We start from the raw sequence: 26,947 nt of genomic DNA, 5'->3' as shown, positions 1-26,947 counted from the left end.
GAGCGAGTGAAATATTGACACACTCTCCAGGTCTGTATTACTGTCAATGTATAGTGACTGCTTCTATGTGTGTGTATCTGTGTGGGGCGGGTCTGGCAGTCTCTGTGATGTGTAAAGTGATGTAATAGCCCCGGTATGAGTTCTGAGTAAGGATCACGCGATCCAAAACGTCAACTTTCATTTTTGTCCAAAGATGCTTCCAGAGCTGCGGAGATTTCTGTTGTTGTCAATTTCTGTTGCACCCCCCACCCCGATCCCCCACACCACTGTAATCGTGGTGCTAAAGTGTGTAAACGATCAGGGATTCAGTCTGAGAGGGAGATAGCGAGGGCAGCAGATCACAGCACAATCCAACCTGAATTTTGATTGCACCAAACACACACGGGCGCGCGCTAACATACATACACGCACATGTACATGCACACACTAGGTTGGTTTGGAGAGGATTCTCATTGCACTTAGGCCCTCAGAGTTGAACATGTTCATGTGGAGAAATGTCTGCGCTCCTTCTGCAATGTGGAAATGATTTGTCAATGGGCAGTATTTCCACACACAGTGTACACATGAAAGCAAATTTCCATTGCAATTGTATCCAAGCAATTCCGAGTGAGCCACTTTCCAAGGCGATGAGATTAACTTGGAATTTTTAATGTTTTACTCTTACAAGTAACCTTACATGTGAGAAAGGATTGAAAAGACCTAAACCAGACGAGCAGAGTGTGGGAATGTGTCACTTTAAAGAAAAGAGGGAAAGGCAGAGGAAGGGAGAGTGGTTTTGACCCCATTTCAGTGATTCACACCAAAAACAAGAAGAGTTCCCATTGCACAGAGATGCAGAGACAGAGATCCACACACTAATGCAGAAAAACAAGCACAGAGAGACAGACATGCACACAGAGGTTAACAGAGACATATATAGACACACAGGAATTGACAAATACGAACAGAAGTATGCAGATCCATACTTGGTCATACAAACACACATAGACTCATCGAGTTAAACAGGGTATTTGCAAACAGGCCTTTCTGCCCATACAGTCCATGCTGACCATAATCCCAAGCTAAACCAGTCCCACCTGCCTGTGCTTGGCCCAGATTTGTCCAAATGTTTTCTTATTCTTGTACTTAATGTTTAATTCTTGTACTTAACCAAATGCGTTTTAAATTCTATAACTTTACCCACAATCTATCACTTCCTCAGGAAGTTCATTCCCTTCACGAAACACATGCTGTGTAAAAAATGAATCACCTCACAGGTCCTGATCAGTTGGATCAAAGAAATTTGTAGGAAGCTAAGGAAGTGATTGCTGGGTCCCTTGCTGAGATGTTGTTTTCATTAATAGCCACAGGTCAGATGCTGGAAGTCATGAGTTTGACTAAAGTTTTGCTATTAAACCAAATGGAAAGAAAAATCCAAGAGCTATAGATTGGGGAGCCTGACATCAGTGGTGGGCACAGTGTTGGAGGGAATCATGAGCTACCTGATTTACATGCATTTGGAAAGGCAAGGACTGCGTAGGGATAGGCACAAGTGAGGACTGCAGATGTAGGAGATCAGAGTCGAGATGAGAGTGATACTGGAAAAGCACAGCAGGTCAGGCAGCATCTGACCAACAGGAAAATCGACGATATAGACAAAAGCCCTTTATCTGGATAGTGAAATGGGGTTGTGCGTGGATAATCATGTCTCACTAATTCGATTTTGTTTTTGTTGAAAAGTAACGGACAGGATTAATGACGGCAGAACAGTGGATGTGATCTATATGGACTTCAGTTAGTCATTCGACATAGCTTCCCATGGAGACTGGTTAGCAAGATTAGATCACATGGAATACAGGGAGAATTACCCAGTTGGATACAGAACTGTCTCAAAGGTAGAGGACAGAGGGAGGTTTTCGAGGGTTGTTTTGCAGACTGGAGGCCTGTGACCAGTGAAGTATCACAAGGATTAGTGCTGGGTCCGCTACTTTTCATCATTTATATAAATGATTGCGATATGAACATAGGACAGTTAGTAAGTTTGCAGATGACATTAAAATTGGAGGTATAGTGGCAGCAAAGAAGGTTACTTCAGATTACGACGGGATCTTAATCAGATGGGCCAATGGACCGAGGAGTAGCAGACAGAGTTTAATTTAGATAAATGTGAGATGCTGCATATTGGAAAGGCATATCAGGGCAGGACTTATACACTTACTGGTAAAGTCCCGGGGAGTGTTGCTGAACAAAATGACCTCAGAACAAGTTTATAGTTCCTTGAAAGTGGATTTACAGGTAGATAGGACAGTGAAGAAAGTATTTGATATGTTATTGGTCAAGTGCATTATGTATATGCGTTAGGAGACTGGATTGCGACTGTACAGGACATTTGTTCGGCCACTTTTGGAATACTGAATGCAATTCTGATCGCCCTGCTCTATCGGAAGGATGTTGTCAAACTTGAAAGTGTTCAAGAAGGGCTTACACTGAGGTTGCCATGGTTGGAGTGTTTGAGTTGGGAGAGGCTGAATACGCTGACCCTGTTTTCCCTGGAGAATCAGAGGATGAGGGTTGATGTTAGATGTTAGTAAAATCATGGGTGCAACGGATAGCGTGAATAGCCAAGTTATTTTCCCTAGGGTAGTGGAGCCAAAAACTAGATGGCAAAAGTTTAAGGTGGGATGGGAAAGACAAAAACGGGCTCTAATGGGCAACATCTTCATGTAGAGGATGGTCCCTGTGTCATGAGCTGCCAGAGGAAGGTATTGAGGCTAGTACAATTACAACATTGAACAGACATCTGGGTGGATAGATGAATGGGAAAGGTTTAGATGGAAATTGACCAAATGCCAGAAAATGGGAGGAGAATAATTTTTGCTATCTGGTTAGCATGGACAAGTTGGACCAAAGGGTCTGTTTCCATGCTATACAGCTCTATGACGCTATGTCCTTTTGAGAAACTTCTTCCTCTTATCTTAAAACAATCCCCCACTCGAGGGAAAACCTCTACAAGGATACTTCTCAGCCTCCTACGATCCAGTAGAAAATGTCCGAAAATGTTGAGCCTGTCCTTATAATTCAAACACTTCATTCCCAGCAACATCCTGATAAATCTGTTTTGAACTCTCCCGAACTTGATAATAGTCTCGATACAACAGGGCGACCAGAACTGCACACGGTCCTCCAGGACATGCCTTACGAATGTCCTGTGCAACCTGAACATACCGTCCCAACTCCTGTACTCAAAGGACTGTCCACTACTATTTGTCATTTATATAAATGATTTGGACGCGAACATAGGAGATATAGCTATTAAATTTGCAGATGACACCAAAATTGGAGGTGCAGTGAACAGATAAGAACGCTACCACAGAGGAAAATGGAATCTTGTTCAGATGGGCCAGTGAACTGAGGAGTGGCAGTAGAAGATATATTTAGATAAATGCGAGGTGCTACATTTTGTAAAAGGAAATCAGAGCAGGACTTATACACTTAATGATAAAGTCCTGGAGAGTGTTGCTGAACAATGAGATCTTGGAGTACACGTTCATATTTCCTTGAACGTAGAGTTGCAGGTAGATAGGATAGTGAAGCAGGTCTTTAATATGCTTTCCTTTATTGTTCAGACCACTGAGTACGAGAGTTGGGAGGTCATGTTGCGGCTGGACTGGAAATTGGTTAGGCCACTTTTGCAATATTGTGTACAATCCTGGTCTCATTCCTATCGGAAAGATGTTGTGAAACTTAGAAGGGTTCAGAAAAGATTTACAAAGATGTTGCCAGGGCTGGAGGATTTGAGCTGTAGGGAGAGCCGGAATAGGCTGGGGCTGTTTTCTCTTAATCATTAGGGGCTGAAAGGTGAATTACAGAGGTTTAAAAAATCATGAGAGGCATGCAAAGGGTAAATAGACAATGTCTTTTCCCCGGGGTGGGCGAGTCCACAACTCGAGGGCATAGGTTTAAGATGAGAGTGGAAAGATTTAAAAGGGACCTCAGGGGCAATTTTTATGCATAGACGGTGGTATGTGTATGGAATAATTTGCCAGAGGCTGGTCAAATTAAAGTATTTAAAAGACATCTGGATGAGTATATAAATAGAAAGGGTTCAGAGGGATATGGGCAAGTGTTGGCAAAATTGACAAGATTAGGTTAGGGTATCTGGTCGACATGGACAATTTGTACCAGAGGGTCCGTTTCCTTGCGGTACATCTCTATGACTCTATGTCTACATAATGAAGGGCATCAAGTGAAACACCTTCATAACCATCCTGTCTACGTATGAAGCAAACTTCAAAGAATTATGCCCGAACCTCTAGGTTGCTCTGTTCTACAACACTACCAATGGCTCAACATTTAATTGTATACGTGTTTTTTCAGTTTGTTTTACCAAAGTACAATACCTTGCATTTATCAACATTAAACTCCATCTGCAATTCTTTAGCCCAGTGAGTGATAATACTGGGGAAGAACGGCTGGAAAGTAATCAGTTACCTTGTATCATTTAATGGTTTTAGGAAGAGAGCATTCACACGTTAGAGGTGGGAAACAGTGGTCGGCGTTTCAGGCCAGAAAGTATGTTCTGTTTTTGTCTCTGATATTCAGTATTGATATCTATTCGGGTTACTTCACAGCGCAGAGTGTGTCTGCAGGATTTCATTCCCTCATATTGCAGACTACAGATAATAGAAGAAAATGAGGACTCCAGATGCTGGAGATCAGAGCTGAAAATGTGTTGCTGGAAAAGAGCAGCACGTCAGGCAGCATCCAAGGAGCTGAAAGAGAGGGCTGAAGAAGGGCTCATGCCCGAAACGTCGATTCTCCTGCTCTTTGGATGCTGCCTGACCTGCTGTGCTTTTCCAGCTACACATTTTCAGCGACTACAGATAATAGCCATTTAAACTGGAAACAATAGCCAAGTATTTAAAGATGTTTATAGTTTATCTCGAAGGCAGAGCACATAAACTCGATATCCTACAGTTGAGGCAAGTACCTTGCATTTTTAACAACATTATTATTCTAACTGTGTAGTTCAGTAAAGTGGACCAGATTTCAATGAATCCATACCGATCTGAAAGCTGCCATTTAAAGTTAAAAGTTGGGGCATGGTTTAGACCTTGTGTAGTCGGTAGTATCCCTGCCTCTGAGGCAGAGCTCTGTTTTCTATTCCAATTCCTGAACTTGTCCAGTCGTGCCCCTAGCTCGAGACCATATTGTCTAGGTTCTGGTCCAGCGTGTCAGAACAGGCTGATAAACAAACACACAAGAGAATAATGTTGTGACTTTCCGGTCTATTGTGGGGTGATGGTAGTGTCCCTGCCTCTGGCCCCAAAGGTCTAGGTTCTAATCCTACTAGAGGTGTTTTATAATATGTCTGAACACGTTGACTAAAATGATTTTAAAATTGTCATTTGGTCACGATGGAAAAGGTGTCAGTATTGAATTTCAGAATTTAAGCCCCGGAAGCACAGACCTTGGGAGGGAGATGCATTTGCACCTTCTAGAGGATTATACATTCATGAAGTGCGTGAATAGAGGGGGAGTACTCAAGATCTTTTCCCCATGTTTGGAAGTCCAAAATTAGTAGGCATAGATTTAATGTGAGAGGGGAAAGATTTTAAAGTGACCTCGAGGCAACTTTTTCACTCAGAAAATGGAAATGAACTGCCGGACGGTGTGGTGGAGGTTGGTGCAATTACAACATTTAAAAAGCACGCAGATGGGTATATTAATAGGAAGGATTTAGAGTGATATGGGCCAATTGCTGGCAAATAGATTAGATTAGCTACAGTGTAGCACAAGTCCACACCAAACCTCTGAAGAGTTACCGACCCAGAACCATCTCACCACATTTGCACCTAAGTAATGCACCTGACATTATGTGCAACTTTGCATGGTCTATTCACATAACCTGCACAACTTTGGACTGTGGGAGGAAACCCACGCAGACACAGCAAGAATGTACAAAATCCACACAGTCAGTCGCCTGAGCCAGCAATCAAACACAGGTCCCTGGTACTGTGAGGCAGTAGCACTGAGCCACTGCACCGTCCCAAGTAGGGCACGATTAATTTCATAAATCAGGGTGTCATGGACGATTTGGTCAAAAGTGTTTGCTTCCGTGCTGTACAACTCTAAGATTCATCAAGCCATTTAATCTAGGTCCCTGTTTAATCTTCATTGTCCACTATATAGCCAAACTTGCTTTCATCCACAATCTTTCTAACAATGCCTTCTATAATTCTCATCTGAATCATTTGTCTAAATGTCAAACAAAAATGGATTGAGCACAAGTCCCTGTGGAACACCACTATGCACAGTGTCACAAAGATACTGTGTCCTTGATTTTTTTCAGAAGGGTTGTAAATAGTTCCCGGCTCCAAGATGATTGGCTTGGTGTAGAGATTAAACGGTTTTGTGATTAAAGGTATAATAAAAGGGGAGTGGTCAGCTCTCTATGTGAGCAGTTCAGTCCAGAACCAGTTTGTAGTTCAACTGTATGGATAGGCTCTCTCTCTCTCTCTCTCTCTCTCTCTCTCTTGCTCTCTCTCTCTCTCTCTCTCTCTCTCTCTCCTTCTGCCATTCTAGCTTCAACCTGTAAGCATTTGTTCCATTTGCACTGTTCTTAAGGGGTGTTTGCTTATTTGGATGGTTGTGTGCTTCCAGAACAACCAATTAAGTCTAGTTTGAATAGATTGAGTTATGTTCTTTGTGTTTCATTGTGTAGTTTTGTGAATTATTTTGTCTGTTTTAAAACCTGATAATTTTCACTGTGCACTTACTGAAACAAATTACAAAGTTACGGTCTGCGCAGCCTGGTTAAAAACAATTTGAGTGGCCTGGCCTCGTCCATAACAACATGCCTCCAGTCTGAAAAACACCCCTCCTCGATAATGCTGTCTCCTGCTATTAGACAAACATACACAGAGACGTACACAGAAACGTACACAGACACACACACCCAGACACACACACAGGGAGACACTCACACGCATACAGATGCACATACACAAATGCACACACACAAAGACACGCACACAGAGACAACACATGCACACAGACACGCATAGACCCACAAAGAGACGTAGACACAGCGACATACACAGACACGCTCAGACGCATACTCAGAGCGACACACAGTTTGGTAGTCAGATAACATTATTGTATATTTCTGCTCAGAGATGGAGAAAATGCAACATGATGGAGAAGCCACTGCTTATTGCTCCCTCTCTTTCCTTGTTCTTTCTCGCAGCAATGAGAGAGGTGAAAACCGTTCAGTCATCGTTATAATTCATGTAGGATTACTGTTAAGGAATCATTGGCAGCTCACTACAGCCTAAAATCAAAGGTAATTCACCCAAATCCGACTGTTCAAGGAATAAATCCTGCTTGTGTGAGCAGAACAAACTCAGAGGCAGAATAGCATTTAATTATTTTACTTTTGCCTTGAGTTTAACTATTGCTTGGACAAAGCTCTTTCAAGCTGATATTTTGCAGCTTCTTTTCCTGCTTGTATTTAGGCATGTGGATGTGTGTGTCTGTGTGCACTTGTGTGTGTGAGACACTGTGTATGTCTTAGTGTGTGTGTCTGTGTGTATGCACGGATTGCATCTCAGTATGCATTCAAAGATAAATATTAATGTACATATTTGTCCAAAGTGTTTGCACTTTAATTTTCCATCTTAGCTTTGAGTAACTTTGCTTTGGTGAATTATTTTTGCAAATGTAAGATATCGAGTTGACTTGTCCCCAGCAAAGAACCTGACCTAGTCTGTAACCTACATCATTGGTCATATCATCAACCTGGTTACATTTAACATTTATCATGATCAATGGAGGAACGGGACTAGAAAATGAAACAGTGGTCCGTCAAACCCAGTCTGAATACGGATGAGGAGAATTTCACAAAGGGTTGTTTGAGTGGGAATGCTCTTCCCAGAAGTTTGTGGTGCCTGTGTGTTTGCATTTAGTCAAAGCATTTAGATATTGGACAGTAAATGACAATGAACTACGGATATGGAAGTGGGGCTGAGAACACATGCAGATCAGCCACGACCTTACTGCCTAGTTGAGAAGGCTTAAAGTGTTTAATGACACACTCCTACTCCTCAGTCCAACGTCCCTATGTTCCATTCAGTTCCTCAAAACTGCAAGACAGAGCATTTGGAGTTCAGTTACTCCAATAACCTGCTGCACAGAAACAGAGGAGACCATTCAGTGACTGAAGACTCAAGTGTAGCGCTGTAAAAGCACAGCAGATCAGGCAGCATCCGAGGAACAGGAGAATCGCCGTTTCTGAGCATAAGTTTCTGCCCGAATCGTGGTTTCAACAGAATACACGGACGCCATTCAATCAATTGAAACTATTGGATAAGAATAGGGATAGCCCATTCAGACCCTCCTGCCTATTACATAAGGAGGGCAGGAGTGTAGTCAGCACATCGAGATGTTAAACAGGGACGGAGTCGCCAAGTCAGGTCCTTGAACTGCTTCCAGATGACCAGGAGGTGGCCATTCAGCCTATCGAACCACTTGTACAGCAATAGGAAGATGTCTTTGATGCCCCAACATAACAAAGAGTGAAGCAGAGTCTACACAGATAGATTGCTCTATGTTGTTCCTCCTGGTTCCTTTGCTCAAGGTACATATGTGTCACTTTAACTTGGTTTGCTGAACGTGAGAGGGACAATTGAATGGTTTGTGCCAAGTCTCAAGGAAATGCCTTCTATCTCCGAGAAGACATTATTGCACTCCTACTAGAGGTCAGAAGCTGGTGGGAATGGCGAACTATTTCAGGAGTAAGGCATTAAAGCTGCTGATAGATTTATTAACAGTGCAGAGACACAATCAACTGCACATTGAGACGGTGAGAATTCATTCAGAGCCTGGAGCTCCCTCTCAACCAACATGGGGTCTCCACATTGTTACATGAACTACTGGGAATTACATATCATGGGGAAAATGCAATTTCTCACAAAATCACCATCTTTTTTCTGGACACAATAAATGTGAGTCCATAATCCTCAAGTTTGAATGTAATCACTTGTTATTCTCTCGCTTTGCTACGTATTTCGCTGGATTATACTCTTATATCTTTTGTCAGTTAATTATCGTTTACACAATGTAATTCAATAATGTGTTTGCAAAGGTGCAATCTTTTATTGCACAGTTTGTATGCCTTTACTTTTTTAGATTTGTTGTAGCCTTAACCAAAAAGTAAATGTTTTGTTTACTGAACAGTTTTGGGCAACTGTCTGTGTGGCGTTTGCACATTGTCCCGTGTCTGCGTAGGTTTCCTCCGGGTGCTACGGTTTCCTCCGACAGTCCAAAGATATGCAGGTTAGATGAATTGGCCATACTAAACTGCCCATAGTGTCAGGGATGAATAGAGGGGAGGGGAATGGGTCTGGCTGGGTTACTCTTCGGAGGTTCGATGTCGACTTGTTGGGCCGAAGGGCCTGTTTCCATACTGTAAGTAATTAAAAAAAAGTGACCTGTTTATCGAGATTCAAGGGTCAGACACAGTATGTACTTTTAATGGGCTAAGAAACAGAAAGGAACACAGTGACTGTGGAGACTGACGAGGAGTAAAGTGACATCCCCCCTGTCCCCAATGTCTTCTTGACAGACAGAATAACATCAAATGTAGAGAAAGAAACAGAATATATTCGGAAGAAGGAATTGCAACTGACAATGTAAATAAAACAGGATAATTTGAAATGGAATGGCCGAACAACGATTGATCTGTGTGTGTGTGTGTTTGTGTGTGTGTGTTTGTTTGTGTGTGTGTGTGTGTGTGTGTGTGTGTGTGTGTGTGTGTGTGTGTGTGTGTGTGTGTGTGTATGTGTGTGAGAGAGAGAGAGGGAGAGAGGGAGCCTCTGTGTGTGTGTGTGTGTGAATGTGTGTGTGCCTGTGTGTGTGAGTGAGTGTGTGTGTCTGTCTGTGTGTGTCTATGTGAGTGCTTGTGTGTCTGTGTGTGTGAATGAGTGTGTGTGTCTGTGTGCGAGTGAGTGCGTGTCTGTGTCTCTCTGTGTGTGAGTGTGTGTGGGTGTCTGTATGTGTGTCTGTGTATGTGTCTGTCTGTGTGAGTGTGTGTGTCTGTGTGTGTGAGTGAGTGTGTGTGTCTGTGTGCATGTGAGTGCGTGAGTGTGTCTCTGTGTGTGTGTGAGTGTGTGTGGGTGCCTGTATGTGTGTCTGTGTGTGTGTGGGTGTCTGTGTGTGTGAGTGTGTGTGGGTGTCTGTGTGTGTATCTGTGTATGTGTCTGTGTTTGTGAGTGAGTGTATCTGTGTGTGTGTGTGTGTGTGTCTGTGTGTGCGCGCGCGCGCGCATGCGTGCAGATACATAAGACTGTTCAAACGTGTGCACCATATTCAGAATGAACAAGGGAGACATAGTTAACAAAAATGATGCATGTGATGTTCAAAATTTATAAAACGTTAACACGTTATTTAGTCTTCAGCTGAGATGTTATGTTCCCCTTCTTTCAACGTACGCTCTGCCTCCTGCCTCTTCCTTGCATTCCCAGACCTAATCTCTAATTCTTATCAGGATGTATGTTATAAATTCCTGCTTCGTGGTTCCAATTTATTTCAGTTAATCAATTTTCTACCGGGAAACATATACATTGGCCTGCTGGGCTCTGTCAAAAACTGTTGCCTGTCATATTGTTGGAGATAAAAGTTCTGGCATTAGAACGACATTTCATCATATTATTCTGTTGCACATACACTGTACAAAGGACCACAACACATAGGAATTGTCAAACCAAATACAGACGTACATCTATACCTATCAGTCATGTAGACTTCTCTACTTTTATATCTCCATGTCGAAATTCTGTCTCTCTCTGTGTCTCGATTTCTCTTTTAATCTAATTGATACATCGTCCAATCGTTCTTTCTGTCTCATGCCTCAGACTTTCCTCCTTCTGTTTACAGCTATTGCTCACTTTTGGTTGTGATGTCTTATAATTGAGTAATGTAACTAAAAGACATGAGGGAGCAGTTGGTCAGAGTTAGTTGGAAGGAAAGCTGAGCACGGGAAGATGGTGAAGCAGCAATGACAGGAGTATCTGGAGATAATTCAGCAGCACATCAGAAACTCCTCACAAGTAAGAAGAACAATATTCAGCAGAAGACAAGTCAGCCGTGAGTGATAACCAACTCAGGGAAAGCATAAAAACAAAATAAAATACACACAATGTGGTGAAGATTATTGGGAATCCAAAGGATTACGAAGTCTACAAATTCGAGCATGGATAACTAATAACAGCAAATGGGAGGAGAGGGTGAAATATAATATTACACTTCTTAATCGGGTAAAAGACTGATGAAAGCGGTTTTTAGATATATAACAAGGAAGACAGAGAGTAAAAAACAAACAAAGGACTGTTGGAAAATGAGGCTTCAGTAGTTATGGAATGGCAGAGGAATTGAACAGATACTTTACATCAGTCTTCACGGTGGAAGACACCAGCAAAATGCCAGAACTTCAAGACAGTCAGGGTATAGAGTTGAGTATGAAAATGTGTGTTGCTGGTAAAACACAGCAGGTCTTCAGGGCTTATGCCCGAAACGTCGATTCTCCTGTTCCTTGGATGCTGACTGACCTGCTGTGCTTTACCAGCAACACATTTTCAGCTCTGATCTCCAGCATCTGCAGACCTCACTTTCTCCTTGAGTATACTGACCTCAGTATTGTGGAGGTGCTAGGGAAGGTGAAGTTGAATCAATCAACGAGACCATTTGGACAACAGCTCGTAGTTCGAAAGAGATATCGAAGGCGATTGTAGAGGTATTGCTGGTGATCTTTCAGTAAACGTTGGAGTGAGGGAGGACTGGTAAATGTAACCTCCCCGTTTAAGGAGAGAGGGACACAGAAGACAGGAAATTAAAGAAGGACTTATTGGATCTTTGGGTTTATGAAAAGATGTGTGGAGTATAAGAACAAGGAGGTTGTGAAGTATATTGGAAATGGTGTGATTAAGCTACAGCATAACAAGAGTTGCAATGCCATTGCGAACAGCAAAGATGAAAGTACGGTTTAAACAAAGGAAACCAGTTCGAAGCAGGCAGGAGAATTAGTGACAAAAAGAATGTTTCCTAGACCCTGCAGTGAGAATGTTGAGATAAGCTTGTCAGTAAACAGACAAGGAATGTATAAAAAGCACAATAAAATCTGTTGCTGATAAGGTCTCAACGTGCAACTATGTAGCCAATACATATGAAGCTGAAAAAGCAAAGCAAGTGAGACAGCATTCTCGGAACAGGAAAGTCAACGTTTCATGCTGAAAGACTTCATCAGGATTGGGGTGGGGGAAGGGGAGCCGGGAAGTAAATAGAGGGAGGGGCGTGGGGCTGGTGGAAGGGTAGGTGGAATGGCGATAGGGGAATGCAGGCAGGTAATTATTGTGATTGGTCAGTGGGAAGGGTGCAACAGAGATACGAATGGGAAGATGGACAGCTTTGGCCAGGTCAGGGAAGGGAACATGGGGTAAGGCGGTGGGTAGAGAGACTTTGAAGCCAGTGAAGTAAATATTGAGACCATTAAGCTGTAAGGTCTCCAGCTGAACTATCAAGTTGTGTTCTCCAGTTTCTGTTTGGTTTCACTCTGACAGTGGAGGAGGCCAAAGATGGACCTATTGCCGGAGGAGCAAGAGGAGGGGAGTGATTGAAATGGATGGCAACGGGAATGCTGAGTTTGTTAAAGCGTGCAGAGAGCAGATACTCCATGAATATGTCCCTGAGTCTCCCTTTAGTCTCCACAACATAAAGGAGACCACGTTGGGAGTTGGAGACGAGCTCGCTGGGCCAGGATCAGGCTCTGTGTGGAGCATTAGTGCTCTGCACGAAACAACCAACTCGACTTTCCAGTTACCATTCATTTTAATTTCCACTCCCACTCGCCCGGCGACATGACCATCCTTAGCCTGTCCACCGTCAGAGTAACACCACCTGAGAGTTTACCTTTGAAACTGACAGCCCAGTGGCCTCAATGTTGACTGAAGCCGCTTCAAAAGCCCTCCACCCATAGCCTTATCCCTTGTCCCTTTTCCCTGACCAAACCCACCTGTATCTGCTCCATCCTTCCCACTGACCAATCACAGCAACATCATACCTGCATGTACCTCCCACCATCATACATACCCGCCGCCCTTCCATATCCCATCACTCCATTTCTGGGCTCCCCTCCCCCTCCCAGTCCTGACAAAAGGTCCAAGATCGAAATAGTGCCTTTGCTGCTCCTCTGATTCTGCTGGTCTGCTGTGTTTATTTTTTAGATTAGATTACTTACAGTGTGGAAACAGGCCCTTCGGCCCAACAAGTCCACACCGACCCGCCGAAGCGCAACCCACCCATACCCCTACATTTACCCCTTTAACCTAACACTATGGGCAATTTAGCGTGGCCAATTCACCTGACCCGCACATCTTTTGGACTGTGGGAGGAAACCGGAGCACCCGGAGGAAACCCACGCAGACACGGGGAGAATGTGCAAACTCCACACAGTCAGTCGCCTGAGTCGGGAATTGAACCCGGGTCTCTGGCGCTGTGAGGCAGCAGTTATCCAGCTCCAAGTTTATTAACTCTGGCCTCCCGCACCTATAGTACTTCCTCTCTCAAAGCTGTGGAACTCGGTGGTCTACATATAAGAAGAAATAACTTTGGACACTTGAAAAAAACGCGTACACATTCGTTATTTCTTACCAACCCAATACACACCTTCCAGATGAAGCAGCGTTTCATTTTTAATCTTTCAATCCAGTCTCCTGTCATTGCTGCTCACAATGCAGTCTCCTTTACATTGGGGAGACCAAACAGAAACTGTTTTGAGGAACACTCCCACTCTGTCTGTCGGAATAAACCTGACCTTCTCATTGCCTCCCATTTTAATAACGTACCATGCTCTGATGCTAACATTTCAGTCCTGGGCTGCTGTAATGCTCCAAAGAAACACAACACAACCTCGAGTAACACCTCACTTTTGACCTTGGTACGTTCTATCCTGTAGGAGTTTTTATTCAATTCGATACCTCCACAGCCTCACCGCATTATGGCTGTTCTCCATTCTTCACACATTCTTTCTCCTGGTCTCCCAATGAACTTACCCTGTTTGTGAATCGTTTGTCTTGCACTTAATTAAGGAACCCATTTCCCCCCTTCACAAACTAATTAATACTCATTTTACATTTGATTCTCTTTTACCAGAAATAAAAGTCAATTTGTCAGTGGCATTGCGCTTTCACACCATCTTGTTTCCCGTCACCCCTCCTCTACCTCGGTCAAGGGATTTAAAAGCCCATTTTCAAATCCTTTTCTGGTCTGAAAAGGAGTCACACTGGACTTGAAAGGCTAACTGTGTTTCTCTCTCTCCGCAGATGCTGCCAGACCTGCTTAATTTCTATAGCAATTTCTGGTTTTCACCACGTTTCAAAGACATGTGTCAACTTGGCTCGAACGCCTTGTTCACCCTTGAGCGCCATATTCCGGGAAGTGAAAGATAACACAAGATGCACAATTTCCGTGTCTCAGAAATGACGTAAAGCTGGCATCACTGATACTACAGAGTTCTAACTGTTAGTCAGGGAGAGAAACAGAGGGACACGCATTCAGTCTCAACACAGAAGGTAGCACATACTGGAAAGGAAAAGATTCAGATGATTATGTTAAAGTGTGTTGGGCAATGAGACAAATTGTAAGTGTGACACCATGGAGAGACTGTATTTGAAATATTGCAGCTCAAACTGCGTGTTCCATGTGATGCTGAAGACCACAACAGCAACAGAAGCAAAATTATATTCAAACATAATCTGTAACTTTTTGCCTGGGATTATCACTCAGTCTACCATTACCAATAAACTTCAGCGACGAGTGTGGTGAACATGCCAGGGCAGAACTATATGTAGCTAAAACTGATGGCAAACCATAGGGCTACCACACTTAACTGTTTGCATTCCAAACAGCAGGACTACCACCTGATAGGGAGGGTGGAATGATTGCAAGACGAACAGATCAGTTCGAAGCTCTACTATCCTGCCAGATCCAACCATTAATGGATTAAACAACTCACTGCAGGAGAGGACCCAACACATGTCCCCCTCCTTAATAATGGAACAACCCTGCACATCAGTGCAAAAGACAAGCATGTAGTTATCTGCGACATATTCAGCCTGAAGTATTGAGTCAATTATCTACCTCCCCTCGTCAGGATGCCAACAGAATTCCAGATGGCAGTTTTCAAACGGTCTGATTCGCTCTATGTGACATGAAGGAACATCTGAACACAGTAGCTATGACAAAGGCAATATACAACAAGCCGTGTCCCTGGGGAAGCTGTTTCATTCCAGTTCCAACTCTGACAACGATATGGCAATGTGGAAAATAACTCAACTATGACAAGTCCCTTAAGAGGAGAATAATAACAGTATGACCAACATCACCCCCTCAATTCCATAACTGAATTATGGAAATTGTTGGCAGTTCTTTTTGACAGAGTTGTCTAGCGGCACAGAAATAAACTGCTCAGTGTGGTTTGCGCTAGGTTACTATATGGAGATGGAAATGTCACTGGATTTCTAATCCAGACCAGGCTAATGCTCTGGCAGCTGGTGGAAGTTAATAACAATTAATAGAATATCGAGATTTAAAGTCTTGAGTCAGTAATAATGACCTTGACGCCAATGTCAATTATAAACACCAATTTTCTTCCCCAATGTACTTTCAGGAAGTGAATCTCCCGTGTTTTCCTGGTCTGGCCTAAACGTGACTCCAGACACACAGATATGTGATATACTCTTCAATGGTCTCTGAAATGGCAAGCAAAACACTCAATTGTGTCAAACTGCTCCGAAATCTTAAAGGATAAAGCTGGTCAGAACACCCGGCATCAGCTTCTGCATCAGAAATGGGAAACACAGGCCTGTTAACCCTGCAGGGACCTCCTTCCTAACATCTGAGAGCTTGTGACAACATTGATAGTGCTTATCCACAGACTACATAGAAGCATGGGAAAAGAGTAGGTCATTCAACGCAGCGAGCCTCCCACGTTCTTATCATGGCCCGAGAATCTCCTCAGTGCTTTTCTCCCAGAGCAGAGTGAGATATGTTGCAATTGATTCCATAAACCAAATGTTTCAGGTGTTTGCGAATAGCTGAGACCCAAGGACATAATCCTGAGATACTCCACGATCCTTCATCTCCAATAAAAGGATCCTTTTATTCCTGTTTTTTTCCGGTCCAGGGGCTCCTTTTCTGACCTGCTTTATATTTCTTATTTTCTCCTCCTCCTTTCTTTTTGTAATTTACTGACCTCAAGCTGGACCCACGGTTTGGAACTCAAGCTAAGCCCAATGAGAAGGAGAGTGAGTCTTTACTTACTTTTCTAGAGCAAGCACATGACTTGGAATTGGCAGCTGCAACATCAGTGTCAACGTGAGTGATATAGGGCCCAGTAGCAAAAGGTGATGCCTGAAGATTGGAGACTTGTTGTTGCTTGTGTCCTGCACTGGTTATGGTGAAGCGGATCGTGGAAGGCCATGATGGTAACATCGATAAGGTGGGCCCAACAGCAAGAGACATGGCTCTGACATTGGAATGGCCTGACAGAGGAGACAATGAGCTGGTGATGGAGGAGTATCTGTCCAGTGGCAAAGATGGTGCCTGAGGATCAGCAACTTCGATGTTGCTGGGGTCTGGTGTAGATGGGGTTGAAGCTGTCATGAAAGTTGGGTTGCAGGGGTGGTCGATGATGAGGAGCTGTCTCACAACCCATAAATTCTCTTCAGGTTGTATCCTCTGTTTATTCCATTGTCTTCAATTATCCAAATTGCATCACTTTGTGGCAACAAGTGAAAGCATTTCACTGTATTTTATTGTATTTATCCTGGAAAATACACCTGGTCATAAAATCAAAATCAAAAACTTTTACTCACACTTTCCTGCTAGCTGTCCCATTCTGTAACCATGTCCAAATATTTGCCACAATCCCATAAGATATGATTTTGAACACTGAGTTTGGGACTTCAGCAAAAATCTTTCTGTAAATCCCCCTCGTAATCTTATCCTTGTGAATCACCTCTCCCTCAGCCTTCTCTGCACCAAAGTAAACAACCCGAACTTATCCAGCCTCTCTCTTAGCTGATATGCTCCATCCCAGGGAGCATCCCGGTGAATCTCCTCTGCACCCCTCCACTACAATCACATCCTTCCTGCAATATGGCTCCTAGAACTACGTACAGTGTTCCAACATGGCCTAACCATAGACTTGTATAGCTCTGACAATCTATACGTGAGTGAATGAAGGTTCTGCCTATGGTTCCCTCTGCCTTGTTAACTAACGTATTAACCTCAGTCAAAAAGTATATTGCTGGAAAAGCACAGCAGATCATCCAGCTTCTGAGAAGCAGGAAAGTCGACTTTTTGAGAATATGCTTTTCATCAGGAATGTGGTCACCAATCCTGATAAAAAGCTTATGCTCGAAACGTCGACTCTCCTGCTCCTTGCATGCTGCCTGACCGACTGTGCTTTAGCAGAACTCCACTTCTTGATTCTGATCTCAAACATCTGCAGTCCTCATGTTTTCCCTATTCTATTACCCTGTGCCGTCACATTCAGGGATCTGTGGAGGAAGACCCTCTCATCTACTTCGTGTGCTGCAATTCATTATATACCCCCATTTTTTTCACCACATGTTTATCAGGGCTACATTCCATCTGAGCATCTGACCATTCCATCTGTATCTTCCTGTAACATAAGGCCTTCCTCCTCACTGCCACCCAGCCAAACTTTGTGTCAAATGAAAACTTAATTAGCACACACCCTCACCACCCCCCGCTAACACATCCACATCTAGATCATTTATGAATACCACAAATAATAAGATACACTGCACTGATCCCTGTGGTACATCAGAGGGGACACTGGTTTCCAGTCACACAAACAGACTTCCTCCACCACCCTCAGTATCCTGCGAGTAAGACAATGTTTGATGTAACTCACTAAGTTACCCTTAATATAATGACTTTTTAAATCAGTTTCACATATGGATCTCTATCAAAGGTCTGGCTGAAAAACCATAAGAACAACATGCTCGAAAACAAACAATAACATTCATTGGTATGACTTCCCGCCTATGATGTCATGCTGACTCCCCTTGATCAAACGTTGCCTCTGCAAATAGAGATAAATTTTCTCCTTTCCTCTTTTCTCCAGTACTTGCCCTAACACGGATCTAATACTGACTGGTTAACAGTCAGGCTATTTCCACCATCCTTCCTGTAAAGTGGGACCATATTCGTTGTTCTCCAGTCATCTGGCAACTCCAACTTCCCTGTAGCCAGATTCGACTTAAAAATTTGAGTCAGGGCCTTTTCTTCTTTGTCTCTAACAGCAGCCTGGAATGCAACTTATCCAGACATGGCAATCAGTCCAATTTTACACAAGCCAAAGCCTCCAATCCCTGCTCCCATCTTATGTCAGTCTGTTCAAGAACTTCCCAACCCATCGTTTTGAATTCTGTCCCTGCATCCTCCTTCTCCAAGTAAAAGAGATATGGAGCCCTAATGTAACAATCGATCAATGTCCTCCAGCTTCTCACACAGAGTGCTCCCTTGGTCTCTAATGGGCCCTAGGTGTATCCTGGTTATTCTGTTCTGATTGATATACGTGGACAACATCTTGGGATTCTCCCTAACCTTGCCTGGCAGCACTTCTCCATGCCCCTGTGTCAGTCCGTCTTCCTGTGTAAACTTTCTAAGCTTCACTGTGAAATCCTTTCATTTTGGAAATAACCGGAGAACTCAAACTGAATTTCGCCATCAGATAATCTTGCCTCTAATAAGATTGGTATGAATGTAACTTTTTAGTTTCATTGTAATTTCCAAGTTCTCTACAAGAAATTATCGTGTGTGGATATTCCCCATTCCAAACGTGTCCTTTCCTTCACTTTCCGTTCAAGTATCGAGAGAAACGTTTGGTTATACTAACGTTTCTTGTTAGCTTACATTTTTGTTTTATTATTTCATTATCAGTTCATTGGTCCTCAAATGTCTATGAATCCATGGCTTTCAACAATATCTGGCATTTTTCTGAGCTGCTTCCTTTGATCTAATACAATCTTTAACTTATTTTGTAAACTATTGTTAAGTCACCGTATCCTTTTGCTGTTTAAACTGAGGAGGACATGTGTATATTGTACATTTTAAGGTATTTATTTAAACAACAACCATTGCCTGTCTTCCAGTAAATCTTTTCATGTACTTCTCCAATTCACTGAATCTAATTTTAGCATCATACTTTCGTGAATTGCATGACTCAGGTTCATAACCACAGTTTCAAAAACAACTGGTTTGTATTCAGACGTCGTATAAAATTCAATATTATTATTCCCCAAACCTCCTTTTCAGCAGGGTTTTCAATTAGCTCTTCTGATCACATAACACCAATTTCAAAACAGCCTTACCTCTAGCTCAGTGCTCAACATACTGTGAAAGGAAACCATATCAAATACGCTCATGGAATCCATTTTCCTTGCATTATTATTCACTTGGGTTACAACAGGTTTGATGCAGTTTGAAAGTGTTCATTATTACTGCAGTGCCCAAAAACCTGGGTACCTAATTTCCTGTTTTATGATAGACCCAAAACTTGTATTGCAACTTTCACTTTGACATATAACTTCCGTCAATCTTTGCTTCTCCTTGATGTTTCTAAGATTCACCTTACTAGATTCTGTGGAATCTGAGCGATGTGGCCCTTGGAGAGATTAATGGTAGATTCAGGTGAAATATTTGGTGAAGACTATTTGGACGTTGAGATAATCTCGTCATGTTATTCTTCTCAAGTGTTATTATGACATTTTCACCAGCTCTCCCGTTATGCTGGTGGAGTAGAGAAGGATAATGTTCTTTCAACAATGTTATGCCTTCCCCCAGACAGCTGAGACGGCTCTAACCTGGGAGGAAACCTTACAGCAGGTTGGTAAGAACACCGGAAAGAGACCGCAACAGAAGCCAATTATACAGCTAATTCCACTTCTCCAGCTTGTTGCACTGGTACAGTAGAAGGATGTTCAGGCCTTTGACCCTGTTACACCAGAACAGGACTAGGTTATGCAGCCCCTGGAGTCTGAAATACAGTTACAGGAGAATGCTAATCAGCTCCTTGAGTCTATAACACTGCACACAGAGTAGACCATGAGGCACCAGTGTCCTGTTATGCAGCAGCAGGATCAGTCCATTCAGCCTCCTCAAGTCTCTAACACAAGAACTGGAACAGATTGGTACACTAGAATAACAGGAGGCCATTCAGCATGAGAACTAAAGAAGGAGATACAATCATTTGAGACTTGTTATGGAAAGGTGGAGTTTCATGTGTCAGTTGCATCTGAACAGGAAGAGACAAATCACTCTTTCAATCCCATTTCAAAGATGTCGGAGGTGATTGTTCAGTATCTCGAGCCTGTTGTGAAGCAAGATGAAGTGACCGTTCAGCCCCTCAAAATGTTGCATAGCAACAGGAAGATTCCACAATCCCTCAGGCTTCTGACGCATTATCAGGAGGAGGAGAAGCAGATTTTGAATTTGTAAATCAGGACATTCCTGCCACCAAGACTATTATGTAGGAACACCATGGGGACATTCAGCCCATTTAGGGTATAAACCAGCAACTGAGTGAATCCATTCAGACACTCATGTCTATTACTACAGCGATTGGAGCAGATCTTTTAAAGCTTTGTGCCTGTGACACAGGAACATGGGAAAGAGAACGTAGCGATTGCAAAAAGTTAGGAATTAGGATAATCATCTTCATTTGTCACTAAAAGGTTGTGAGCAAACTGTTGGGAATTATGGGAAATTGTGAGACTCCGTTATATTTAATTAGCAACAGGGGATTTGCAAAGTAAAATCTGAATACATCAGAATCAGCATGATTTTTTAAGAATTTGCTTCTTCGAATTCTTTAAAGATGTGATCAGCAAAGTAAACAATAGGGATACATGAAATGTAAAGCACCTGGTCTTTGAAAATGCCTTGATTAAATGCTGCACAAAATATTAAGCTGTAAAATAAGAGGACATGGGTTTGGGAGGAGGTCATTCACCTGGATAGAGGGCTGGTGAGCCAACAACATGCAGAGACATGGAATAGTTGTTTCATTAGCAACTTTTGGGGTTCCATAGAGTTCAGACCACGTCACTCACAATTTACCATCTATTGTATTACTTGGATGAGAGGAGAGAAAACACTACAGCTAAATTTTCTGCTGACACTAAAGCAAGTGGAAAAGTAGGTTGATGTAATGGAGATGTAGAAAAATTACGAATGGACATGAAAAGTTTATATGAATGTGCCAACATCTGGCAGCTAAAATGTAACGTGGATAATATGGGATTAACCATTTTGATCAGAGGAATCCAACATGCTACGGAAATGGAGAGCAACTTCAGAGTGCCTTCGCGCAGAGGCATCTGGGTGTCCACGTGCAGACCATAGAAAACTCATTTGCAGGTACAGCAGGGAATGAGAAAGGCAAGTGCAATTTCAGCATTTACTTGTAAAAGAATAAAGTATAAATGGAGGGAAGAAATACTGCAACTTTGCAAGGTATTAGTGAGACTGTAACTGACGTACTGTGTTCAGGTTTGTGGTCCTGACTGCAGGAGTGATATTGTTACAACGAAGGCAGTTCAGAACAAATACATTAGATTGATTCCAGAGACGAATTTGTCTTTTGAAGCGAGTTTGAGCAGTTCAGGCCGATACATTCTCGGTTGAGAAGAATGAGAGGAGACCTCATTGAGGTCTGGAAGATGTTAAAGGTGATTGATAATGTCGGTGTGGAGTGGATATTTCCTCATGTGGGGCAAACTAGAACAAGAGATCATAGTCTTAGGGTTAGGCAGAGCAGATTTAATTCAGTGGTGAAGAGAACTTACTTCTCTCAATGGGCTGTGAATCTGGGTAATTCACTTCCCCAGTGTGCAGAGGATGCTGGGACGTTGAGTAAATGAAGGGATATGGAGAGCAGACAGGGAAATGGAACTAAGCCGGCAATGACATCGGCCATGATTGCATTCAATGGCGGAACAGGCTTGAGGGGCTGGATTGTTCCTCGTTCTTATTCAGCCCTTTGACTCTGCTCCACAGGAACGGGGGAGGAACGGTTTCCAAACAGGAAGCAGCCCTCCGGATAAATCAGTCTTAATCAGTTTGACAAAACATAACCAGTGGGGTCACACAGTGGCCAGTGCTGAGTCCTCAACTGTTTACAAGCGATATCAGTTATCAGGACGATAGAACAGATGTACTGCTGCTAAGTTTGGTGATGACACTAAGGTAAGGAAGTCATTAAGTTATTAACAGAATTTGTAGAGTGAATGTGGAGATATTGACAGGTAAAGTAAATGACTAATACTTTGCCAAGTGGAATATGATGGAATGTATACCCTGTCAGCTTTTTCAGGAAGAATGAAAGGCGGCATGTTACTGAAATGTAGAGGGATTACATGACATAGTGATAGTGTGTTCTGGAGGATTCACTCTGACCCATTCCGACATGGGAAGTGTTGCTCTATCTCCATGATGGTCTGCTCCCTGACAAGCCCAGTGGTGCTATTGCTCTCAGTATACACAGGATATTTTAGATTAGATTAGATTAGATTACTTACAGTGTGGAAACAGGCCCTTCGGCCCAACAAGTCCACACCGACCCGCCGAAGCGCAACCCACCCACACCCCTACATCCACCCCTTTAACCTAACACTACGGGCAATTTAGCATGGCCAATTCACCTGACCCGCACATCTTTGGACTGTGGGAGGAAACCGGAGCACCCGGAGGAAACCCACGCAGACACGGGGAGAATGTGCAAACTCCACACAGTCAGTCGCCTGAGTCGGGAATTGAACCCGGGTCTACAGGCGCTGTGAGGCAGCAGTGCTAACCACTGGGCCACCGTGCCGCCATCAACCTCAATTTTGATGAGGTTGATTGACAGTGGGGAATGGTGGGTGTTTTGAGCCGTGTATCCAGGTGACAGCCTTTAGCCAAGAGGCTATTCTTTCTTTCCAATGGAGATCTAAAGAAGATGGGAATGGCTGAATGCTTCTGAATGAAGAGGAGGTGGCTGCTGCCAGGATAGTGGGTTCTTTACCAACATGATGTCCTGTCTATGGGCATATTGTAACATTATTGGAGTGAGAGTTCCTTCAATTCCTATGGCTCTCCTCATTAACATGGGGGACCCACAGAGCCATGTACATAATCGGGAATCCTGTTATACGGAGAAAACACGGATACACCCGCAGCTCTCTGCTGAGAGAGAAAACATGCACCTCATCCAGCACATATATCCTACTTTTCCGAATGTTGATATTGATGTCTACATACTGGGAGATGATGGATATGTCACCCAGTCCTGCCTGGAAGTTCCGGTTCATAGAAGCGGAATGAAACAGTGACCCTAACAGCCACTGGCAGTATCGTCCTTCCCTGGTGTGAAGCTGCAGGTTGTGTTGAAGGAGGTGACACCGCTCTGTGACCAGCTCCTTGTTCAGTCAGTGTCCCCTCACAATCTGCTCCTGGATTAAGTGTAGCTTTGGATCTGTTCCTGGAAAACCCGAAATGGATACAGCAGATCCCTTTCCCCACACACACTGACTATGTGGTTTCAGAGCTTCCCCTCTCTGCAGCCTCTGCTCCATTTATTGTTCATGTCACAGACCCAGATGCTGTAACTGCAATCCCCATCCAGAGTTGGGTCACCAAATCCTCAGGTCTCCCTGAATGTCTGAGGCAGCTCATTTCACAACCTCCAGCAAACCATCCCCAACCCCTCCACTAACATTCAATAGCAGTGGGCAGTCAGTAGCCCCGCAGCTACAAATGTTATGGACCTGACCAGACCAGACCCCGTCAAAATATTTTAAGCAGGCAGCTTCGACCTTAACTTTTCCTTATTTTAAATGTAAATGTGAACTGTGTGTTCCAGATGTGTTGCAACTGTCACCCCACTCAACGTTAAGCAAAATGTAATCCATTCAAACGCTGTAGTTAAAACACAATCAAAGAGAAGTACAGTTTGTGATACCTTCTCTAAAGGAACACCTACGCAAACAACTGATACAGTGCCTTCTACTAATTAACTGAGCGAATAAAGGAACATCCCATAAACACAACCCCTGGCAAAAAGGTAAATTGAGACACAAAATCTTATGTGCAGTTCTCCAATCCAGGAGGAAGCAACTTTAAGAGAGTTTTCAGTGAGAATAGCAGCGAGGGATCATGTATTGAAACTTCCAACCTTTCTGTGACCCCGAGCAGTTTCTGAATGCTGCAGCTAAAATCAAAACGTGAAGACCTGCTCTGTGAGAGCTCGGCGCTGTCCTTCCATTGTTCCCACAGTTTTGATAAAATCTAAACGCCTCCTCAGTTATATAGTTAAGCTGATTTCAGGCGGCAGTTCGGCATTTCTGCCTTTAAGACCTCTTTTCACAAAAACAAACAAGAGAAAATAACTTTTAAAAGTGGCAGCATCGTCACAACTCCCCGTTTGAAAAAACAAAATCAATATACAAAGATGGCCTCATTTTAAACCCTCTGTTCTTACTGTTTCAGTATGTCACAATATGTATATATTGCACTGAAAGCATTCACAGCTCCATTCTATTTCAGTCAGTTTACTCCTGCCATAGAACGCCTCTGTTTTTCTTCATCCAAGTCTCGACAACGTGTCAGCAAGTACGGTTTCTCGTCCTGTCACTTGTATAACTTCCAAATTGAATGGCAGCAATAATAGCTCTATTTGAACAGACTGGAAGTTTTCACCCTACATTTCTCTAAAAACGTTCAGGCGTTATGATCAGTCTATATATTTGTCTAAGACACGTTATTGGCAATTTAAATGCTGAAATGTTGTAACGCCAACACCAAGCTCAAGGCGTCCTTCCCAAGTGTTAAATATTTCTATTGATGGTTATACCGGACACTCCAATCACACGTTACATAATAGAGCACTTTTCATCTCTCCAATAGTCCTTCTGAATGACATATCTCCTCAAGGCTCAGCTTAAGTGTTTTACATGTTTCTGTGCCTCTTAATGCTGTAACCCATTTACCTGCTACTTCTGATCGATGCCACTAAACCTTACTCTCACAGTTATATATTTTAAGATCTAGCAGATTGTTCTCAATCCCTCTCAGAGGCCAAACTTTGATTTATGGACCAATTGATAATCATTAGCTATTTCAACACTCTATTCTTCCACACGAGTTCTCACGACTACAGGAAGTGAGTTTTTAAACAAATTCAAAGTAAGAATCTCTCTCACAGTTTAATAATATCCTGACTCACCTTTCAAAATTACTTTGTTTAATTCCTTCAACTCAATGTACGATTAACCATGGAGGAAATTATAAATTCTAAAACGCTATCTGTAAGCTTCTGGCACAAGCTAACATGCACTTCAAATTGCTTTCTTCACCTCCTCTTGCTGGCCAGATACCTCCTCCAAGAGGGATGCAAATACCTCACACCTTGCACCTATCAGCTTTGTTTGAATCAACAAACTCCACATGGTCACTGGCCACCGCATTCGTGTAGCCATTTTCTCAAATGAAATTGAAAAGACTTCTACATCCTTCCCATCAAATGTAGACAATGCCTGGATGTATTTAAACAGATCCCCATCAGGCCTTTGGCTACCATAGAGTTGCTCATCCTCACTATCTTCCTCATCCAGCCTACCGTCTCCCTTCATCTCCCATGGTAGGCTACTGCAGAAAATACGGAGATATGGCATTGAGGGTGAGTTGGAGGTTTGGATTAGGAATTGGCTGGATGGAAGAAGACAGAGGGTAGTAGTTGATGGCAAAGTTTCTTCATGGAGTGCCGTCACTAGCGGTGTTCCGCAAGGATCTGTTTTGGGACCATTGCTGTTTGTCATTTTTATAAATGACCTGGAAGAGGGGTTAGAAGGTTGGGTGAGCAAGTTTGCGGATGATACGAAAGTCGGAGGAGTTGTTGACAGTGAGGAAGCATGTGGCAGGTTACAGCAGGATATAGAGAAGCTGCAGAGCTGGGCAGAAAGGTGGCAGATGGAATTCAATGTAGCTAAGTGCGAGGTGATTCACTTTGGGAAGAATAACAAAAAGATGGGGTACTGGGCTAATGGTCGGATACTTGGTAGTGTGGATGAGCAGAGGGATCTTGGTGTCCATGTACACAGATCTCTGAAAGTTGCCACCCAGGTAAATAGTGCGGTGAGGAAGGCATACGGCGTACTGGCTTTTATTGGTAGAGGAATTGAGTTCCGGAGTCCTGAGGTCATGATGCAGTTGTATAAGACTCTGGTACGGCCGCATCTGGAATATTGTGTGCAGTTTTGGTCGCCATACTATAGGAAGGATGTGGAGGCATTGGAACGGGTGCAGAGGAGGTTTACCAGGATGTTGCCTGGTATGGTAGGAAAATCGTATGAGGAAAGACTGAGGCACTTGGGGCTGTTTTCACTAGAGAAAAGAAGGTTTAGGGGTGACTTGATTGAGGTGTACAAGATGATTAGGGGGTTAGATAGGGTCGACAGTATGAACCTTTTCCCGCGTATTGAGTCGGGTATTACAAGGGGGCATAGCTTTAAATTAAGGGGGGGTAGATATAGGACTGATGTTAGGGGTAGGTTCTTCACTCAGCGAGTCGTTAGTTCATGGAATGCCCTGCCAGTAACAATGGTGGACTCTCCCTCTTTATGGGCATTTAAGAGGGCATTGGATAGGTATATGGAGGATAGTGGGTTAGTGTAGTTTAGGTGGGCTTGGATCGGCGCAACATCGAGGGCCCAAGGGCCTGTACTGCGCTGTATTCTTCTATGTTCTATGTTCTATCTCCACCATGCTTAGTCGCTTTCCTCTCAAACTACTAACTTTTGAAGTTCAAAATCTCTCGTTTTTGCTTTTCTTTTCCTTTTTCTGTCTT

Source organism: Chiloscyllium plagiosum, unplaced genomic scaffold (genome assembly GCF_037043375.1).
Source record: "Chiloscyllium plagiosum isolate Xiang-an unplaced genomic scaffold, Cpla_swu_hap1 HiC_scaffold_42, whole genome shotgun sequence".
NCBI lineage: Eukaryota > Metazoa > Chordata > Chondrichthyes > Orectolobiformes > Hemiscylliidae > Chiloscyllium > Chiloscyllium plagiosum.
Note: the sequence above shows the minus strand (reverse complement) of the source record.